Source organism: Manis pentadactyla, chromosome 3 (genome assembly GCF_030020395.1).
Source record: "Manis pentadactyla isolate mManPen7 chromosome 3, mManPen7.hap1, whole genome shotgun sequence".
Classification (NCBI taxonomy): Eukaryota; Metazoa; Chordata; class Mammalia; order Pholidota; family Manidae; genus Manis; species Manis pentadactyla.
The window spans coordinates 203158355-203173084 of NC_080021.1; the positions used below are offsets into that span (position 1 = coordinate 203158355).

Consider the following 14730-nt stretch of genomic DNA (forward strand, 5'->3'; position numbering starts at 1 on the left):
TTCTTCATAGCACTTGTTCTGGCTGAGAGAAGTCCCTGCCCCATTACTATAGTAAAGGCTCCATGAGGGCAGGGATGTTGTTGAGTTCATGACTGCAGAGCCATCCCTAGAGGACCTCCTTGAACTTTGGAGCTGCTGCATACACAGTTGTTGAATTAATGAGTGAATGAAGTTAATGAGCACCTCTTGTGCTGGCCAATTTCATGTATGTGATGTCATCTACTATTTAACCTTTATATGGTATAAATATTATTTTCATTTATGGCTAAGGAAATTGGGCCTCAGAGATTAAATACAACTTCTAGAACCACACAAGTGGTAATGGACAGAACTGAGATTTTCATTTAATGACCCCAAACCTATCTTCAAGATCACCAGGATTATGATTTTTCAAAGTCAGACCAAGAATTGTTAAAGGCTTTGGCAAGCAGTGTGGGGCATGGTCATCAAAGACATTTCCAGGTAAGCGTGTGCGTCAACAGGAGCAGATACACCTCCTTGCCCTCAGCAAGGTGAGCAGTTCCCCAAATGTTAACTATTTATTAAGTCTTTTGGGGATAACAGTAGGGCTAATTATACACAATTGCATAAACTTTGGGACCTCTTAACTGAGTAACAAGGCAATTCTAACAGACCCTTATGTTGACATTTCTCTCTCCCTGTTCCTTCACTTTTACCTCTCTCCTTCCCTCCCTCCATCTCTCTCCCTTTCTTTCCACACAAGAATTTGGCCATTTATCTTGGTTAGGCAAGACATAATGGTAGGAGCAACATTTGGGTCTACACCTTCCTATCACTAAAGCCTCTTCTCTTTCTGCTCACCATGCTGCCGAGTGCTGGGCAGGGAAACTGTGGGCTCAGTTGACTGAGTCAGTCATAGGCACAGAGGGTGCTGCATAAATTGACCCCTGACAGCCTGGTCCTCGGCCAGTGACTCCCGGGGCTACTTGGGGTTTGGCCCTCTGCCTGGTATGACTTTATCCTTTAACTGTCTCTTTTGTTGGCCACCCCCCAGGGAGCCCAGTCTCCTCCTTGAAACCCTGCGCTGGAATGAGAGGTCTCCACAAGGGTTCCGGAACCCACACTCCATGCTGTGGTTTTGCCTGAGAACTGGCTGTAAGGTAATACTCTGACATCAGTCCCCCCAGCTTCCAACTCAGAGCCACAAACTCCAGGCCCCCAGGGATTTTGAGCTGCCAGTTATGATGAAACATTAGCACAGAAGAAACTAATTTTTTTTTTCTATTTTGGGCTTCTAATCAAGACAGCATGGCTACAGGATGATTTATGTCCTTGTGAGTATTTTCAAAAAGTTCCTTTTAATGTCGTTCCTTCTCCAGTCGTTTCTCTTATCACTTGGGCTCAGCGTGATGCTTCTCTGGAATCTGCCTTTTTTCCTACCATCTATAAAATGCTAAACACATGTCCCTAGTCTGGCTCCATGTTGCTGAACATCTTTGGGGAACTTCTTAGAAAAAAGCCCTGTAGACTGTTCTGGACACAGTCAGCCCTGAAGAGGTACTGTAGTATTTGGAGATGAAGTTTTCTCTGAATAACAGAAACCTTAAACAAAAAAAATGAAAGGGAGTTTCTCCAAAGCATTCTGTTCTTTGTTGTTCATTCAAGCAATCATTTGACAAATTCTCATTACATCCTCACCTGTGTTAGATAGTGCGCTAGGTTTGAAGAACACAGTAGTAAATCAGATCGAATCCCTCCCCCGGCGCTCACGGGCTGTGACGCTAGCTGACTGCAGAGCAGCCTGCACAGCACTGCCTCTCAAGGCCATTCCCCCAGCTCTTCTCCCTCAGCACCCCCTTTGCCCATCCCACTCCCCTAACTGGTCCTGCCTACGTTCTTCTCCTTCTGATTTTTGATCATGTATGTCTCTTCACCCTAGAACACTTTCCTACCTTTTCTGCATCTAACTAAATCATTCTTCAAATCTAAACGTAGATGCCATGTCCCCCAGGAAGACTTCTGTGACACCCACTCCCAAGGTGGGTTGGTGCCCTTTCCAGGTGATAATACTGTAGGTAATAACAGTTACACTGCTTATTATAAGACTTAGTACATTGTCATCAGCTGTTTCTTTGCCTGCCGTGCCCACTACTAAGATTCTTGAAGGCAGGAGCAAAGTTATCTAGTTTACAAATAGGTGCTGAATGCATGACCATCGTGGGTGCCTGATAATTATTTCTGGAACAAACGGCCTGGAAGACAGATAAGACAAATCAGTTTTAAGGACCTTGAAGAGTTCTTTTGAGGATTAAATGAATGATATTTGTAAAATACTGAGAATAATACCTATGCCTAAATAATAGATTTTGACTCTGTAATAAATGCTAGGATAAACTATGTTGTAAGGAATTATAGAAGAAAAGAAGAGGGTTGCCCTCATGTAGCCTGGGACCAGGACAGAGGATAGATTTAGGAAACATTTTAAGGAGAACTTGAGTCTTAAAGGATGAATAGTGTGGATAAAGTGAAGGTTCCTATGGCCAGGATTCTCACCTGACCCTGGTTAGCTGGCTCACTACACACATGTGGGCAATACGTTGTTATTGACTCTATATAAAGAGGTCTGCCCAGTGCTCTGGGTGACATGGTGGCATGGCAGCAAGGCTGCAGGAGAGCAGAGCAGAAGCTGGAGGAGTGGCAACTCTGAGGACAGAGACTGAGACGGCTGCATGGGTAGAGAGGCCCAAAGGCAAAGACCGGCTTGCTGCATGCAGATTCACTCTGAGTGGATGGGATTCTAGTGATTGACCTGCCACCGTGGAAATGAAGTTGGGTATAACCCTTTCACCCCACAACGTTCTACTGTCATTTTTTGGTCACATTGAATCCATAGTAAACTTGTCCAGGGCTGACACCCATTGGCAAGAAAACAAGAGTTATGGAGATGGGCAATGAGGTAAAACGTCTGTAAGGTAGAGGGAACCGCATGCGTATAAAAACTCAAAAGTGGCAGAAAGCATGATGTCCTTGGGGGGCTTTAGCTTTCTCATATGGTTGGAGGAAAGTGGAACCGGGTGTGTGTGAGTAAGCAGATGGCAAGAGGAGACTTCTAAATGAATTACAAATGTCCCCATGGTCCAGCGGAAAGAGTGCTGGAGGGAGAGTAAGAGGACTAGAATTTGAGCCCAAAGCCCAGAGTTAGCTTTTAAGTGATCTTGTATGGGCCGCTTCTCTTTTCTTGACCTTGGTTTTCTCACCTAGATAACGTGAGCCTTGAACTAGATGATCTCTGAGGCCCCTTTCCTCTTGAACACCCAGGGAATCTGGGGGGCGTAGGAACTCCCTGAGGGCAAGGGCCTGGGGCCTGGCTAATACTACTACTGTTACGACCATACTTGGACCCCTTACTTTTTTACTTGATACAACTACTTCCATTGCTACCATACAACTGTATCTTTCATAGTGCTGGTCCCACTGTACTATTATATTGTTGTTACTAAAATACTATCACCACCACCACCACCATTACTAGTACTGCTACTAGCAGCCCACTACTACTGTTACTATCACACTATTACTATTGTCCTACTAGTGTTATCATTGCTACGGTGCCACCACGATTCCTATACTACTACATCTACTCCCAGCAATAATAAGTAACTCCTGTTGGGATCCTACCCAGTGTCAAGTAATACTTCACATGTATTGACATGTAGTCCTCTTAATAAGTCTAGGAGACAAGGTGCTGTTATTATCACCATTTTATGATTTAAAGAACTGAGACTTAGAGAGGTTAGGTAACTTGTTCAGAAGGCTGAGGCTGGAATTTATAGGGAATACCACTTTGTTTCTCCTAGGGGCTCTGTAAAGGTCTGTTGAATGACTCAATGGAAGATTGATTAGTTGAATGAAACTGAGTTCCTCTGTTGATGTTTCTGAAATATTATTTTAATAAGAAGCCATAGGGAAATTATTATCTACTAGAGACAGAAATAGGAGCAGTTTCCTAAGTTAGGTTGGCGATGAGTCTTCATTTCAGTCTGTTCAACCCCTACCTGTGCATCCATCATGCATCAAGCATTACTATATGAGATGAGAGATAAAGCGATTTATCAAATTTATTCAGAATTCAGCAACATGAGAACATGATGGTGAGCATAGGCCTGTGCGTACACTGAGTTTCCCTGAGACTTTTAGGGTCCCTTGGAAGAGAGGAGTGCAGGATGTTTACCTGAAGGTCCCTGCCTTGGGCTCCCACCTGCGTGGGGAGAGGGAGCTATTGTCACTCTGTCAAGTAAGGAGTTAGATGCACTGTACAGTGTGCTTAGCCGAATTCTTTAAAGGGTCTCCAATATTTTGGAAGCACAGCAAGAAGAAACATTCCTGGCATCTTGGGGGCACTTGATAAATGAAGGATGTCTAATGGAGGACATATATTCACGTATTATCCGTTACAAACCCTGTGGAAAGTATCTAAGAACTTCTCATTAACTCTGCTTAATGGTTACTGGAGCTACTAACTTGGGGTTTCCTGCAGTGGACCTCAGCTCCTGCTTCGTGTTTCAGCTCCTGGGACCTGGACTCCAGGCTCTGCCTTAGACCATCGGAACGCTCTGCTCCCACAGCTGATGATGGAGACAGACACAGTTGCTCAGCATCTTAACAGTAAGACCAAAAGGGGTGAAAAAAATGGGAGCCACGGTTAGCCAGTGACTGACTTCATTCTGTAGGAATTCCTCTGGAAAGGGAGCTCCAGAGTGTCGTGACAGGTAGTAAATCATCTCGAAGAATGTTTATCATGGATCCCAGCAAAAGAAATGGCTTGAAAAACTTCCTGGGTAACATAAATGGAGTCTGCTCAGAGTCCCTAGAGGAGACCTGGAAAACTTTAGGCTTGTTCCCCTTGTAGGCTCCTTCCCCCCGTGTTGGGGTCCCACGAAGCTGCAGCAGAACTTGAGATATCCAGACGGGTAGCGTGCTGTTTACAAAAGAATCTTCTAGTTCTCAATTCAGCTCGACTTAAAAGGCTAGTCATGGGATTTATGAAGGAGTGCAAAACAAGCTACCACTTACTGAGCATGGAGCTAGGAATTACTAGAAATTTCCATTTTTGCAGAGGTTTGGACTGACTAATGAATTTTTCTGAATTCACAAAGTTTGTACATTGCAGAGTCTGGGAATGTGAGTGACTCCAAACCCGGCATGGCTGCCTTTATTGAAAGCAGGGTTATGTATTCTACATATTTTTCTTACTCCATCACACTGTTCACTGTCCTAGGTATGTAGAATCATGGAACATCAGGGTTAGAAGCACTTTTAAACGTCCCTTGGCCTAATCTTCTCACTGTACAGATGAGCCTAGGCCCAGAGAGGGTAGGGACCTGCTCAGACTCATACAAAGGCCATGACCAGAATAGAGGTTGGCTGACCCTCAGTTCAAATGTTGCCTTCTGGCCAGGCAAGTCACTCTGGATAGATCCTTAATATAGTTTGCTGTTTGATTTTCTTAAAATGTAACTTATGGTAGCACCATCTCTCCTTTTTCTAGGCAAGTCATTGCTAAATCCTGAGAGTCCACCTTTTGGCCCACTGGTCTTTTCTGGCTGCTGGTTACTGGCACTTAGTGTGTAAAATCCTTCCCTTTCAGTCCAGGGAACCATAATGCCATGTGGGACCCTAGAGAGGCCAAGATAAATCAGTCATGGTTCAGGAGCTTACCAATAAGTGGGCAAGCCAGACATGAGAACATCTCATTTTAATACAGTACATAATCATATGAAATATACATCTGGGATGCATAGAAGCAGAGATGAGGGGCACCTATGCCCTCCTGGGACAATAGATTACTGAGTTGAACTAATTAATGATGTCACCCATTCACCAAATATTTATTTTTTGTGCCAGATACTCTTCCAGATATTAGGGGATACAGCACTGAAAAAGTAAAAAATTTCCCCTGTCTAGTGGGAGAGATGGAACCTATAAATAAATAAAAGGTTCAAAGTAACAGTAATGAAGGAGAATATAACAAGACAAAGGTCTGGAGAATGATATGGGGTCGGGGATTTATTTTAAAGAGAGTGGCCAGGAGAGGCCTCTTCAGGAGGATGTCTTTTGATCAGAGAACTAATGGAGAAGAACCTTGAAAATACCCTTCCAGGCCAAGGGAAAACCTGGACTGATATCTTGCGTCAGAACCAGTTTGGTGTGTTTGAGTAATATGGGCGCCGGTGTGGGGAGAGTGGAGTTAGTGTGGATTGCTGCAGGAAGAGGGAGGGGCAGAGATGGAGGGAAGGACCATCTCACACCGGGTGCAGGTCACAGGTAGGTGGATGGCAGTCGAATGGAGAAGGGCTTTTCAACCTTTCCCTTCCTGGTGGCCATCGCTGACAATACCATGATATCAACACAGAGAAAGAGAAAACTAACAGCAAATGAATCATTCTGATTGACCACTGGAAGACATTCATATGGATTATGATTAATGTGCTCCTGTCAAAGGTAAGATGTTATCAAAACATCTCTTTGGAAAACGTAGTGCTCTGAAGCCCTGACCCCTGCTCTCCCACCCACCTTAGCAAGCATCCTGCGTTCATTCTCTCTCTCTCTCTCTCTCTCTCTGGTTCTTTGTCATGTTGCTAACATCCCTTGAAGGGGATAGTGCAACTCCAAGTAAAGCTGTCTCCATAAATGTTTAGACTGAATAGAAAATGTGCCAAAGATGCAAAGAATTTGCCTAGAGGGAGAAGAGACCTTTCTCTTTGTTGTCTCTTCAGGGTTGTAATTTAATTCATGGATGTGTATCTTTGAATAATATATAACTATCAATTTACCTAAAAGAGTTCCATAAAAACCTTAGCCTCTTCATCTTTCTGCTGTGCCCTGCATGACATTTTCTTTGCATCCTGGGACATACATTCTTCTGGTTTTCCTTTATCCCTCTCTTTTTTTCTTTATTTCCATGTTTCTGATCACATACATTTATCAGGCTCTGTTAAACTTGGCCCTGTCTATATTCACGACCTCTTCTTACGTATAGTCAACTGCCAATTCATTTTAATCAGTCTTCACCCTCCATCCCCTTCCCTGAGTTGCTCCCGCTGAGATCAATCCAGTTTTCATATTACTAAGCCTAGTGACCATCTTTCTGGCTCCTATTTTACTAGACCTCTTCACTGAAATGGATAATGTTAACTGGTCCTCGCTGAAACGCATGTCTCTCTCCGCACCTTTTTGCAGCGTTCTTCCGCTTGGACAGCTCTGCCCATTCCTTCTCTGGCTCTTACATTTTTGGCTTCCCGTGAGTTGTGTCTTTGGCATTCTTCTCCAGCTTCATCCCCATTGTCACCACGCTCTCATCGATGCCTGGATTTCATCTCTAACAGCTTCAAAATCTCTATGCTCTGCCCAGAATTAATAGCTGGCTCCTATCTGCAGGCATGGAATGCTAAGTCTCAGCCAACCCACACTCTGATCTGATAAATGGGTTTTTTAAGTGACCCTTGATGTACTTCCTTCTTTCTATTCCAGAGATGAGATCCTTCCACCTCCAGCTAATTTGCTAAGTGACCTGAAGTAAATGACTTTCCCTCTCTGGGCTTCAGTTACTCCAAGTATAAAGTGAGTTGGTCCACTCCAAATCTCCTTTAAGTTTTAGTTGGACATGATATGTGGCCATAATGAAACAAATAAATAACTGACTATTGTGGTTGTCTTAAGGATCCCAATAAATGACACCCCTTCCTTCTCCCACAAATCAGAACCAACTGCCTAATTGAAATTAAAGTCCTATTTAAATTAGAGAAGCCAAATGCCAGCTTTGTTATATAAAGGTAGACCCATCTACTGGTTCCTTTTTACCTGTTTCCAAATCCTCACAGTACATATTTCCTTAATAAGGCAGAGAAGCCATGCTCTCCTAGTAATTACATGATGGAAACTATTCCTCTTGAATGTCTGATGATGACACATTTTGATTCAATTTAGCCTTTTCAATCTTTTGGGGAAATTCTAAAGCTGGAAGAATGTTTAAACTTCTTCCAGCTGCCTATTTAGCATAAATATCTCTTCTCTAGACCTGGGGGTAAGAGGGGCTCTTATCTTCTCCTCTAATCAAATCAATTTAGGCTCAAAAGAAGGCCAAGTGAACAGCCAGCATTTCACTAGCATTCTACCTCTCTAAGCATCCATGCATTTTCCTGCTTTACTGAAAGAGAGGAGTTGTTTGCTTTTAAGAGTTCTCAATCAAAAAGCACGAAATAAACTTAAATCATGCAAAACAGAAAGTCCTCACAGCTGAATAGAGAAAGGAAGGAATGTTCAGACCTTTCAGCTGTCTACAGGTGTTATCATCCCTGATTTTTACAGATGAAGGAAGAGGGTCAGAAAGGGGATGTGATATGCCCAAGGTCACCCAACTAAAAAAAAAAGCCAAGGTGGTACTAGAATCCTGATCTTGTAACTGCTAGAACAATGACTTTTGCCAGCATACAGCCTACCAGAAAATAATAAGCCTCTCGTTTGTTTTATGAAGATTGCAAATGATTTAAATCAGCAGCAGAAGTGTAAGGTCAGGGAAATAAGCTGATTCAACATTGGTGTAATTTCAAAGACAAGAATTCTAAGAATTCTCCCCCTGGTCCATCCATTTATTATGCTGTTTCATTGTAGGTTAACACGTTGAAAATTATTTAACTGTTTTTTTAGTTGGAAGAATAATATAAGTACTCCTAGGAATTAAGTTAGTATTTTGATGAACAATCAGTTCTTATGTTCTGGTCTGTTTTCTGCCATGTGGTTAAAAAAATGGGCCTGTCTGGTGGGGTTTGGGGGAAACACGCAGTTATGCACAGCTGCCCCTGACTGGGTGTTCCAAGTGCTAATTTTAGGTACAGTGTTAGGAAGTCCACGATGTCACATACTTAAACTATGTTCTCCAACCACACTTTCATCTAATGAAGCTGACACTGGATTCTCTTGTTTAAATATGATTGTAATGGCTCTAATTTCAATTGTGCAGTTGGTTCTGAATTAGGGGAGAGGGTGTTGGTTTTTGGGCCTCTTAAAACCACAACAGTAATCAGTTATTTATTTATTTGTTTGTCTGTGGTCACATATCCTGTCTATCTAAAGCTGGAAGGCTATTTGGAGGATCCACTTTGCTCTTGGGGCCACTGAAGCTGAGAGGTGGGCGGGCATTTCTCATGTACACTCAGCAGAACGGGAGGTCGCAGTCTCCCAGCTCTGGGCTCAGACCCACGCGGCCAGCCAACGCACCCAAGAGGCACCTTAACCAGTGCCAAGTGGGAGCAGAGGAAGTATGTATGCAGAGCAGTTCATTTCACAACATTGAGGATGTCCTAGTTTACATTTCAGCCTAGAAATCATGGATGCCTCTGTATCTACCTCATTTCCGTGGCCCCCTGGTGAGTGTGGCCTCGCTCAATGTCACATCTTTGCATTCCTGCCCCAGCTCCTTGCATCCAACTTCCCTGACAAGAACTGAAAATGAAGTGCAGCTGTTCAACATCTCTGTGGAAGGGACCAAACTCTTCATCCTAAACTGAGCTCACCCCAGGGGAAGCACACTGTGCAATGAGGAAGTGCGCTCGGCTATGATGCTGAGTTCACCCTCTTGCACTGTTGGTCTGCAGTTGAATTATTTCTCCAAATTGGGTTACATGATCTGCTGCCAGAGACATTCCCTATGAGTTAACAAACTGGGCTTTCGGAATTGTCTTTGGACCAGTCTAATTTTCCCTGACATCATTCCTTCCTCTTCTCTGATTCCTTTCCTTGGTTGTCTACTTATATCCATTTTTCATGTTCAGAAAGTTCACAGCAGCTCCTTGCCTTGATGCTAGAGACCAACAAGGTTACTTCTATTTTTTTTTTTTTTTTTTTAGATAATTATTTTTTATTGAAGGGTAGTTGACGCACAGTATTACATTACATTAGTTTCAGGTGTACAACACAGTGATTCAACATTTATATACATAATTCTAGGTTCCAGCTATCACCCTACCAAGCTGTTACAATATTTTGACTATATTCCTTATGCTATACATTACATCCGGTTACTTATTTATTTTACCATTGGAAATGTGTACTTTTTTTTTTTTTTTTTTTTGTGAGGGTATCTCTCATATTTATTGATCAAATGGTTGTTAACGACAATAAAATTCTGTATAGGGGAGTCAATGCTCAATGCACAACCATTAATCCACCCCAAGCCTAATTTTCATCAGTTTCCGATCTTCTGAGGCATAACAAACAAGTTCTTACATGGAGAACAAATTCTTACAAAATGAATAAGTTACATAGTGAACAGTACAAGGGCAGTCATCACAGAAACTTTCGGTTTGGCTCATGCATTATGAACTCTAAACAGTCAGTTCAAATATGAATACTCCTTTGGTTTTTATACTTGATTTATATGTGGATACCACATTTCTCTCTTTATTATTATTATTTTTAATAAAATGCTGAAGTGGTAGGTAGATACAAGATAAAGGTAGAAAACATAGTTTAGTGTTGTAAGAGAGCAAATGTAGATGATCAGGTGTGTGCCTGTAGACTATGTGTTAATCCAAGCTAGACCAGGGCAATAAAACATCCACGTATGCAGAAGATTTCTCTCAGAACAGGGGGGGTGAGGTTCTAAGCCTCACCTCTGTTGATCCCCAATTTCTCACCTGATGACCCCCCTGCGACTGTGCCTGTCTTAGGTTGTTCCTCCCTTGAGGAATCTTACCCGTCTCTGGCTAACCAGTCATCTTCCGGGGCCATACAGGGAAATGTGAAGTTGGTAAGTGAGAGAGAAGCCTTATTGTTTGAAATGGTTAGCTTTTTATTTCTTTGCATATTTATGCCCTGTGGCTTCTATGCCCAGCATTTGTCTTGAGGTATCTTTACCACTTGGAAGAATTATGATACTCAGTAAATTTGGTATGAGGCACGAATTCTATTTAAGGGTTGTAATTAGGAAGGAAGAAGAAAAGCTATAGAAGTAGCAGGCGGAAGAAAACATGGGAAGATTGATTATTTCTTTGATATATCTTCTTGTAGGGTAACTTCAGCATGTATAGGTTTTAAGCTACTACTTAAATTGCGCACACACATTAACATAATAGGAGTATAGTTACATAACCAAAGCATATCTGTAATTACCAGCCATCTCCAGTGAAACCAAGAAAACCAGTTAGGCACCTTAGGCATTTGTGAAAACTTATCTATGATATGGTGGATATTGTCCAACTGAACTTGAACAGTCTGAGAGAAATCAGACAAATTAAAACAACCCATTCCTGGGGAATGTTCACATCCCTTATGTTCTTTTAACAGTAAATAGTCTGTAGTTGTAAGATTTTGGAGCACTACAATTTGCACTTCTCCTAATTCTTGGTTGAGTTCCAACAGTATAGATCCAGTCAAATTTGTTGTTTTACTGTATGCACAGGCCAGCTTAGATATCTCCTTCCTCATTCCCATGGAAAGTCCAGGAGCTGGTGGGATGAGTGCATCTACAGCTGCAGCAGTGCGTGGATCTTTGTTGGGGTTTTTTGATGATCATCTTCTGGCATGAGTCTTCCAGAGAGTGCTGATGTTGGAAGTTCTCTTTCATATCGTATCTTAGTTCATTTTCGGGGTAGCCCAATTAGGCTTTGATCCTCTGTATAAACACAAACAGACCCTTTGCCTACACTTTTATATGCCCTTTATACCCTTGTGTAGAAATCATTGGAGGTTACCACACAGGAACTGCCCTTTTTTGTTTTGTTTTGTTTTTGGTATCACTAATCTACACTTACATGACGAATATTATGTTTACTAGGCTCTCCCCTATACCAGGTCTCCCCTATAAACCCTTTTACAGTCACTGTCCATCAGCATAGCAAAATGTTGTAGAATCACTACTTGCCTTCTCTGTGTTGTACAGCCCTCCCTTTTCTCCTACCCCCCTATGCATGTTAATCTTAATGCCCCCCTACTTCTCCCCCCCCCTTATCCCTCCCTACCCACCCATCCTCCCCAGTCCCTTTCCCTTTGGTACCTGTTAGTCCATTCTTGAGTTCTGTGATTCTGCTGCTGTTTTGTTCCTTCAGTTTTTCCTTTGTTCTTATATTCCACAGATAAGTGAAATCATTTGGTATTTCTCTTTCTCCGCTTGGCTTGTTTCACTGAGCGTAATACCCTCCAGCTCCATCCATGTTGCTGCAAATGATTGGATTTGCCCTTTTCTTATGGCTGAGTAGTATTCCATTGTGTATATGTACCACATCTTCTTTATCCATTCATCTATTGATGGACATTTAGGTTGCTTCCAATTCTTGGCTATTGTAAATAGTGCTGCGATAAACATACAGGTGCACTGATCTTTCTCATACTTGATTGCTGCATTCTTAGGGTAAATTCCTAGGAGTGCAATTCCTGGGTCAAATAGTATGTCTGTTTTGAGCATTTTGATGTACCTCCATACTGCTTTCCACAATGGTTGAACAAGTTTATATTCCCACCAGCAGTGTAGGAGGGTTCCCCTTTCTCCACAGCCTCACCAACATTTGTTGTTGTTTGTCTTTTGGATGGCAGCCATCCTTACTGGTGTGAGGTGATACCTCATTGTAGTTTTAATTTGCATTTCTCTGATAATTAGCGATGTGGAGCATCTTTTCATGTGTCTGTTGGCCATCTGTATTTCTTTTTTGGAGAACTGTCTGTTCAGTTCCTCTGCCCATTTTTTAATTGGGTTATTTGTTTTTTGTTACTTCTATTTTTATAGCTTAACAGTGCTGCTAAAATTTACTGAGCAATTACTATGTGCCAGACAATGTGCTAAGCATTTTACATGTGTTAGTGGAATGATCCTTACTGCAACCCATGGGGTGGGTACTGGTGTAATCTTCACTTTTCAGATAAGATAAGAAACTGAGGCACAGTTAGGTTGTCTTTTCCAATGTCACACAGACATTATGTGGTAGAGCTAATATTTAAACCCTGGTATCTGAATCCATCCATACATTGCCCTTTAGCCCTGGATTACATCATATCTCCATGCAAAAAGATCTAAAAGATGTCTTTACAATCTTGCCCCTTCCTGATGTGCCACTCCTTTCTTTGTTTTATATCTACAGTGGTAGGGGTTTGAGCCTGGGTCCTGGTTTGACCTGATGGACCATGTGTTGGTTTTCTGGGATGGCCCAGTGAGGGGAAGGTTTGCTGGGATAGAGGGCAGGATAACTGACAACCTTGGCAGAGGCAAACCAAGAGGGAGCACATTAGTCCAAGTTCCATGCCAAGGGAAGAACTGGAGAGAGATGATTCTTGTGAAATTTGCCAGGAATGTACAACAGCTAAGACCCATCTCCGCAGATGTCTCTTGGGTCTGAATGTATCCAGCAACTTGAATTATGTGGTAGATCCTGGAGATCTTGCTGCTGGCTCAGTATCCCAGAATGACCCCAGGTTCCAGCCAGGTGCCTGGCAGTTTACAGAAGGGATACTCAAGTTATGATAGGCGGAAAGCTTAACATGTGCAATCCAGAGAATGGATTGGTTGGGGACATCTAGCAGACATGAGAAGTCTCAGCAGAATTTGTTCCTAGGAAGAAGTATAGGGATAATACCATGGGCTCTTCATAGAAAATTCATGTGGCAAATGTATGTACTTAGAAATGGCTTGTTTCTGTGATCCCAGGCAAAATGAATCTAGGGTTCATGCTTTGATATACAAACTAGACTTGAGGAGGGATATAGTGACTGAGCAGGGTTTTGAAGGGTCAGTAGGAGCTAGACAACGCAGGCAGATGGCAAAGGTAGGTGTTCCAAAAATAAGCAACGATTTCCTTTATTAGTTAGGATATGTTTGTTGCCAGTGACAGAAAACCTAACAATGGAAAACACAACTCCACCTTTACTATTTCCACCTGTCAGGAAGTCTGGCCTTAACAATGTCAAGGCTGGAGTCTGCACTTTTATTTTTTCCATAACCACCTCAGTTTGGCAGTCACAATTCTGGGCACCTTATTAAGTTCAAATTAGAAAGAAAGGAGATAGGTGAAATTATCTAAACTCAATCCTCTTATCAGAGAAGCAAAAGTTTTTCTAGAATACCTAGCAAATTTCCACTTACATTTCATTGCCTAGAACCAAATTACATGACCACTCATGGTTGACTTTCCAGCTTCTGTGGAGGAGATAAGTAAAGAATGCCCCCCAGAAATGTGTGTTAGGTTAGCCTAGGAATTTTCTTAGACCTTCAGGCCCTCATTAACTTCTCTGAGCCTTAGGTTAGCCAACCAGGAGGGCCTCCCACATCTTCTCTGCTCTCCTGGGAGCTTTTTCAAGGCACCGTTGCTACCTGCTTTATCTCTTTATTTCTCCCAAGTGTAGAACACAGTGTTATGGCCAAAGAAGGGACAATACAGAACATTAGTTGCAGGAATAAATGCATTAAGTTCATTTCAATAGGCATTCATTATTGAGGCTCCTATGCTAGGAACTACATTGGTACAGATCAAGGAGCATAGAACCTATGGGCTGAGGGGCAGATTACTCAGCATATATACATTCCAATGTGTTACAGTACATGTTAGGATAAAGAACACATAGGGGGCTGTTTCAGAGAACCCAGAGAGGAAGCACATGGCCCACTTAGTGGGTTAGAGAAAGTGGGCAAAAAGGGAGTCAGAGATAATTAGGATAGGTTAGGTTATGCTTATGTAAGAAATGACCCCTAAGTCTCAATGTGCAACCGCAGAGTTTACTTCTTTG

At 42.3% G+C, this 14730-nt stretch overlaps 1 long non-coding RNA gene across 3 annotated transcripts in view; it reads left to right on the top strand.

Annotated features, from left to right (window-relative positions):
- The first annotated feature begins 942 nt into the window (after positions 1-942).
- LOC118927395 (uncharacterized) overlaps positions 943-14730 on the top strand; it is a 53673-nt gene continuing 39885 nt past the window's right edge. The window contains exons 1-3 of one of the 3 annotated variants that reach the window (XR_008996611.1): positions 943-1121; positions 1265-1295; positions 4528-4626. This is a non-coding gene — a long non-coding RNA (uncharacterized LOC118927395). The other 2 variants (XR_008996610.1, XR_008996609.1) reach the window with 2 other exon arrangements.